General features: G+C 29.8%; 2 long non-coding RNA genes across 2 annotated transcripts; one reads left to right on the top strand and one right to left on the bottom strand.

Moving 5' to 3' along the window:
* The first annotated feature begins 3,036 nt into the window (after positions 1–3,036).
* On the top strand, positions 3,037–6,219 carry LOC107873165. Its single transcript, XR_001675147.2, has 2 exons — positions 3,037–3,350; positions 4,366–6,219. It is a non-coding gene; the product is annotated as an uncharacterized LOC107873165 (long non-coding RNA).
* On the bottom strand, positions 5,839–6,786 carry LOC107873164. The gene is made up of 3 exons (XR_001675146.2): positions 6,445–6,786; positions 6,303–6,383; positions 5,839–6,219 (listed from the first exon to the last, which is right to left on the bottom strand). It is a non-coding gene; the product is annotated as an uncharacterized LOC107873164 (long non-coding RNA).
* Positions 6,787–8,457: the final 1,671 nt, after the last annotated feature.

Here is an 8,457-nt window from a genome sequence, read left to right on the forward strand (position 1 = left end):
TTAAATACGCATGCATTAATCTCTGTCATGAAACAAAATACATATGCAGTAAGCATATGTATATTTGTGGTATTTGTTAGTATGAATTTATTTGTAGTTATATTTCTAAGCACACATATGCAGTGAGTAAGAAAATACATATACAGTAAGCAATATGTATATTTGTATTTTGCAGCTGTGTTTTCAAAATATTAAATATACATTTCGCATCTATTTGTAGCAATACATTTATATATTTGTGTTTGACCTTTTTAAATTTATTTTTTTAAAATACTATCAGGTTGTACCAGCCACAAAGTATGTCTACACGATGCATGACAGAGAAAAATATTTTATTGTTTGCCTCAAGAAAAAAACATGTTTATGTCACGCATTTCAACTGGATGAGATACCTTGTGCACATGCTTGTTTGGTCTTAGATAGCAAGAATTTCACTAAGGGAGCATATTGTTGTGATCTGTATAAGCCAAAAACAGTCTTGAAAATGTAGGATGTTCCAATCTATCCTTTACCACACATAGATGACTGGATAATTCCAGATAACATACTTGGTGAAATAGTATTGCGTCCAAAGTACAAACGACCCCTAGAAGACCTGCAGAGAAAGATCGTGGAAAATCGAGAAGGGATATGTTTAAAAAGAAGAATATCAAATCATGTAGTGGTTGTGGGTATAAGGGTCACAGTAGTCGTTCGTGTAGGAAATATCGTAAATGATACATTTATTCTAATGTATTCTTACTTTATTATTTCATTTTACACTTTTTATAATAATGAACTCATTTGTTAAATGTGTTTTATGACATTTATGTTCCATTTACTATAATGCATTATAAATAACAATAAGCAATACAGTTATGTATTTCTAACTTTGAATGAAAATACATATACTTTTGCTTTGAAAAATATATGCTTTTGGATAAATGTATTTGATAATTGTGTTGCTATTCAAATATGGTGACCTCTATGTATTTCTAATATCAAATACATACGCAGTTTTCCATAATTATTTATAAAATATATGTATTCGAAAATACATTTGTCGCCTCTATGTATTTCAACGTTCGTTATAATATTTACTTGTATAGTTATCTATTTGTATTAGACGTCACAGTTAACAATTTGATTTTTTATGAATTTGGCTAAATTTATTTGCTAAAATATATATTATAACAACACAGCATAAACTATATAGTGTATGAACACATAGTAAAATACATATATGCAGCAACGTATGTATTTGATATAATATGAAAACAGAGAAAAATACATATATAAAAGCAGCATATGTATTTGAAATCATACGAACACAGAATAAAATACATATATAAATCAACTTAATATACATATATACAGTGCATAAGTATGTGTGAAACCTTATATGTATTAAACAGGTATATGTAATGTAAACTGCATATGTATTTTGAAGATAAATCTGACAACTGCATATGTATATATTGAAATGTAAACTACATCCATATATATATAACTGTAAACTTGAATAAAACACATTACTATATAATTATCGAAATCATATTCAACATAAAAAACTAAAATGAATAACTTTCATTCACTTCAAAAAAAATAACTTTCATTAACATCAAAATAGAAAATAAGTTCCAAAAATTGTTGCACTAAATTACTATCAACATCCAGTTAAATTTTTTCAAATACAAAATGGAATAAAATCATCAACAATCAGACTTCAAATACTTATGTGACACTTGTTATCTTGCTTTCCCTTACAAGCCTTAATGGTGCTTCATCGTCACTTTGAGCTTTTGCTTCTTATTTTCTCATACCGTAGTCCCACAATAGTGAAGTTTATCTTATTTGAAGTACGTTGAGATTGAACTCAACCGAAGGAATGCCTTGACCATAAGAAAGGCACTCTGCATATGTAAACATATACAGACCATAACCCGAACTACATATTTAAACAAACAGAATACCCAAATATATATTTCAACATTGTAATATACTGAAAATATATAACAATTATTAAAAAAAATACATATAGGCAATACCTCTTCATAAATAGTTCATGTATAACTGCATTTTTCATACATGAAAATTAGCATATGTATTTAACATATAAATATAAATAAAGACATATTACCCTAAAATTTATATTTAAGCTATCAGTTTCACCAAAATACATATCAGTAAATACATATTAGCTTCACAAAAATATATATTACCACAAAATGATATCAACTTTACTGAAATCCCTAAATACATATTAGTACAAAAAAATACATATACACTAAAAAATACCTCTTCCTTCTTATCTTCTTCCGATTAATTACCAGAAGAGTTTTCAACATCATCATTTACAATATTGCTTGAATCTGCAATTTCTTTTGCTTTTCTTTTCTTCTTATATTTTTATAATTTTGTAGCTTTTGGAGAAAGGACTTTTTTTCAATCATTTTTTTTTTTTCAAAATATAAGCCATCTTCACTAGGTCGTTACGAAACTTTGACCTAAGCTCCTTCGTACTCACTGATTTTTTTGATTGTATAGGAGTAGAAATAACTTTAAATACTTTGTATTGAGTTAATCCATGACTAAATGATGGTGCATTATCAGAGAATAAATTAATAGGTGGTATACCCCTATTTGTTCGTATTTTTGATGTGTTTTCTTCCATTAGAGCATAAAAATCACTTAACTCGAAGTTACTAATGGTTTACAGTACAAAATACAAAAAAGTTAAATTGTGAACTTGATAACATGCAATAATTAAAATATATTAGTTACCTGAAATTGTGGAACACTATCCTTATCAAATCGTGAAAAAGGCATGAGAAAGGGAATAAATTGAAAGAGAAATATGAGAGAAAAGATAAAGTAAAATTAATTAAAGGAAAGAGAAAGAGAAGTGGCGTGAAAAGTGCAACATTATATATGGTAACTTCTCAAATGTTGTAAGTAGGGGACCACAATTAAAAAAATATTATTTTTACTCCACAATGTAATTTTATTAAAGTGTTGCTATTTTTCATTATTTAAATGTTAAGTATGTTACTTCTTGTAATTTTTTCCTTTTTAGAAAGACACTTTAGATTTGCAGGTGTCCTATTATCCCACAAAATTTGTAAAGACCATTGTAAATACAAGCGTTTGACCAAGTTTCAACCCATCTGAGTTATCATGCAAGTCACACGTGTGAATGAGCAATATTTTCTGCAAGTCCCAATTAAAAAATGTCATGTGAAAAGGGCTTTATATTTTTTAATAAATGTCATGTTCTCTTCTTCTCCAATTCTCCATTAATGGATGTTGGAAAAGCTTGGAAGATTTATGCAAAAGAAAACGCTCCTTCTCAATGAAATCAAATTAAAAAGGTAAGAAATTTTCATGTATTAGCTTTAATTTCTTCCTATTTTATTTACAAGCTATGAAATTAGGTTATCAATTATGATTAGGTTTTGAATTCATCATGTCTTCTCTTCTCCAATTCTGTATACAGTAAACTTTCACAACACTTTTCATCTATGAGAATTACATTTTTCTCCACTTTTTACCGAGAGAAAATGAAATTGAAAACTAATGAAAAAAGTGAGGAACGAGACGTGTGCTTGGTTTAAAATTAATCTTTATTTAAAAGATTTATTAAATTAAAGTAAGCAGATGTATTAAATTAAATTAATATTACTATTTGTACATTGCCTTTATTATTTTTCTTAGCGGACATGATAAATCAATAATCAAAATAGAATGAATAGAATATTCTTTTAAAGGGCATGTAAAAATAAACATGACAAGTAAATGGACCAAATGGAACAGTCTATTAATGTAACTTAATTATTATTTAATATCCTTATAGATCATTAAGCTATTTTGTGTAAAACTTCTAAATTATGTTCGTAAATATTTTTTATATACTTGAAGTCATTAAAATATTTTATTGTATTAGATGAAAAAATAAATTCGGCAAAAACTCGTGAAATTATATGTGAAAATAAAATAATAAATATTAAAATAAATTTATTTCTATCTATAACTAAGAAATTTCATACACACAAATTCATTAAAATATCAATATTTTTCTATTTTGATTGTCACGAATTGTTATTAAAATATTATTATGTTATTTTATGCAATATTGAATTTCTTATGATTTTTTGATATATTCTAATTCTCCCGTAATACTTTCTTCTGCGTAAATAATTTTTTATTTAAAATTATTCTATTATATATATATATATATATATAAAGAGAGAGAGAGAGGGAGCAGTACTTATCAAGCATGTGTTACAAAGTATACCAATTCATTGTCTGTCAGTGATGAATCAACCTCCGAATGTCGTTAATACTATTCAGAGGACAATTGCTAAATTTTTCTGTAGTACTATATAGGTGGAAGAGGTAGACATTGGGTATCTTGGAATTCTCTGTGTCTTCCAAAAGCAGGAGGAGGATTGGGTTTTAGAAAAATACAGGATGTATCAACAACTCTTTTCTGTAAGCTGTGGTGGAATTTCATAACACAGAAGTCTATATGGAGTACTTATATGATAAACAAGTACTGCAGAAAGTATCATCCAAAGGAAGTTGAATGGAAGGCAGGTTGTGGTTCTCACGTGTGGAAGAAAATATTGCAAGGGAGTTAATAGACTATCTCATCATTTGGCAAGTCAAAAGAGGGGATGTTCATTTGTGGTATGATAATTAGAGTGGATTATGAGATTTGTATACTATCATTGAGGAGAGTTATGAATCGGTTGAAAGATACCAGTGGGTGAAGAACATAATGACTAATGGTAGGTGGAATGAAGAAACTTTAAGAAGTATTTTTGCAGAGGATATAGTAGCACATGTGATGAATAAAGTTAGAATAAGGGGATTTAATGATACAGACAAGCCAATTTAGAGTTTGGAGGCAAGAGGTAACTTTACAGTAAAATCTGCTTGGAACTATGTAAGGCAGAGGGGAGAATCCAATGAATTTTACAAGCAATTATGGATAAAAGGGATGCTTTTCAAAATTGTATTTTTTATGTGGAGAATGTGGAAAGGGGGGATTTTTGTGGATGATAATGTAAGAAGATGAGGGGTTCATGGCCCTTCCAAGTGTTGGTGTTATCAAAACCCAACACAAGAGACCATTGCACATGTGCTAGTGAGATCATATTCAGCTAACAGGACTTGGTCCTATTTTTTTCTTTTGTGGGAATAAATATACAAAGAAGGAGCTTAAGAGAGATAATCTATGCTTGGTGGAATGCTTGGGTAAAACAAAGAGAGGAGGCATATTTCAGAGCTATACCAGCAATTATAATGTGGGAATTATAGAGGAGAAGAAACAACAAAAAACATAAAGGGAAGGAAGTCAGCATGCCTAGGTTGATTTTCAATGTTACAAGACAGCTAAGGATGCTTCTTAAAGTGAGAAAACCATTGCTGCAGTTTGCCACAGAGTGGCCAGTCATATTACATCAACTAAGTCAGTTAAAACCTAGAGTTATAAACAAAATTGTACTTTGGGAATTACCAGAACATGGTTGGTTTAAATATAACACAGATGTTGCATCTAAAGAGAACCCAGGGAACTCATAGGCCTTTTGCTTAAGGGATGAAAATGGAGACCTAATGCATGCTGAGGAAGCAATTATGAAAGATACAGATAACATGATAGCAGAAGAAGAAGCTATTAAACAAGCAACACAGTATTATAGTCAGTCAAAACAAAACAAGATTACCATACAGCCGGATTCATTGGCTACGCAGAAGTTCTTAAATCAAGAATGGGAAGTACCATGGATTCTAACAGATACAGCGAACAGGGTAAGGATGCTACTACAGTACAAGCAGGTACAATTTAGTCACATATACAAAGAGGGCAATCAAGTGGTTGATTACTTAGCTAACTTAGCATTTGAAAAGAAATAGTTCACTTTACAGCTTTCACCTAGCTACCAAGTGCAGGTAGAAAGTTACTGAACAGTGACAAGCAATAATTTCCATATCTGAGGCTAAAAGTAGCAACATGCTAATAGAATTGGAAAGGCTACAACAAATGTTTTCACTAACATCTTATATACAAATAGTGCTAAACAAAAAAGTGAAAATGTTATGCCTATCTACATCAGCCAACAAAAAGAGAATCTCAATAGACCAGGGGTCACCAAGTCAGATTGAATGCAAGCAGCTGAATTTCTGGTTCCTCTTCAACTATCAACGGGTCCGAGCTTCCCAATATCTCCATCCCAACTATAGATACATAGGGAGAAACAAAAGAGATTTAGGTTTCTAATATAAGTCAGAATATAAGATACTCAAGGCAGAAGACTTACAAGAAGAAAGAAACAAGTTTCAGAAGATGAGACCCTCCTTTTAAGCACCACAAACCACAGAAAGCATACTGAAGATTTCACCTAAAGAAGACACAAGGTCAGAAGATGAAGTTCATAAGAAGAAATCGAGAAGCTAACTCACCCATGCAAGCTAGAAGCATCCAAAATGAGCAGCAAAGGCAAAGTGTTGATCACCCAAACCTGAAGAAGAACAAATCAGAGGTTGAGGAAGCTGAGCATAATGAAGGAGGCGGTGAATGGAAAGATCAGCTTTGCTGATGAATTTAGAAACCCTACTCCGTTTAATGGAGTATTGTGGAGCGGGTCAAGCAATTGGGCTGGACTTTTTTCTTTTAATTGGGTCATTGGATTTTTGGGCCAGTTTTGTTTTAATTTTACAATTTCCAAATAATGTATTAGACCGTTTTTATTATGATTAATAAAAAACAAAATTAAACCAATACATAGAGAGAGAGAGAGAGAGGGGCGGGGGGGAGATAGAGAGAGAGAGAATTTTTGTATCAATTTCGATTGAGTGTTGTTGTATTACTTACTAATAAAAGGAAAAGTACACAGCAGACCGTCAACATGTCTACTTGAGCTGTGTGCTTCCCTCACAGAATAGTTGCTTAGCTCAGTGGATAAAGCTTGACATTTCAAGCACTGCGTCACGGGTTCAAACATGTATGGCAACATGAAATTCTTTTATGAAATTATTGTTTATTGCACTGTATATTTAATGCAAGTATTGGCCCACGTTAGTTTTCACCCATTCAATGCAATAGGGCCTTTGGTGTACTAACATGTTTTTTTAATTATTTATATTGTGTATTTTCATTTACATAAAAAAATGTATTTTTAATAATTGAAAGGTCTTTTTCAAATAATTTATATTAAAAAAAAAAAAGGGAAAGCACACACCAGACCGTCAACGTGTCTGCTTGAGCTGTGTACTTCCCTTACAGAATAGCTGCTTAGCTCAGTAGATAAAGCTTGACATTTCAAGCACAGCGTCATGGGTTTGAACCAGTATGACAGCATGAAATTTTTTATGCAGTTGTTGTTTATTGCACTGTATATTTAATGTCAGTATTGATTGCATTGTATATTTAATGCAAGTATTGGCCCCACAGTAGCTTTTACCCATTCAATGCAATAGGGTATTTGGTGTACTAATATTTTTTATTATTATTTATATTATGTATTTTCATTTACAGAAAAAATATACTTTTAATAATTAAGAGGTCTTTTCCAAGTAATTTATATAAAAATTGTTTCACTGTCAAGAAGAAAAAGTAACATACCTTCTTTGTTCTAATTTATGTGACGGATTTTGAATTTGAAAAGTTAAATAATTTAATTTTCACTTGAAATTTGGCTAGCCTATGGAATTCAATAACTTAGGGCCATTCGATTGGGATTAATTTCAAGTGAAAATTAAATTGTTTCACGTGGTTACCTCCCTTCTTTTGCTCATTATTTTGTTTTATTTCATTATAGCTTTTTATCTTTTGTTTCTAATTTTTTTTTTTTTTGGGCTGCTAGCTCTAAAATTTGCTCTTTTTTTTAATAACAAACAAATATAATTCTTTCACTGTTTTCTTTTCCTTTTTTCAAATACAATCAAAAAAGGAAAAAAGAATATATCAGTTGTCTTTGATACATGATATTTGGATTACTGTATCTTGTTGTGCTTCTAATGTATTTATACAACTTTCATATGTAATGGTACATATTGGTACCGTAAAATACATACCTAAGCATTCTAAAGTATTGAATCATATTGATACAATACAATAAAATCATAACATATACTTTTTTATTCAACAATGATACAATTTTTGTACACACCCTATACAAATACATATTATATACAACAGTTATACAATTTCTATATATATCATTTACATGTACATATTATATATAATAATTATATACTTTTTATACACATCTTATACAAACTTTAGTTGTAATAATTATTCAAATCCATATTTTATACAATACTTTTACAGTTTGTATACACATGATAGACAACATTTAGTTGAAATAATGATTCAGATACATATTCTATACAAAAAATTATATCATTTTATACACTTTTATACAGTTCCTATGTAAATATTGTAGAGATACGTATTTTATTCAATGTTTATAC

Source organism: Capsicum annuum, chromosome 6, assembly GCF_002878395.1.
Source record: "Capsicum annuum cultivar UCD-10X-F1 chromosome 6, UCD10Xv1.1, whole genome shotgun sequence".
NCBI classification, from domain to species: domain Eukaryota; kingdom Viridiplantae; phylum Streptophyta; class Magnoliopsida; order Solanales; family Solanaceae; genus Capsicum; species Capsicum annuum.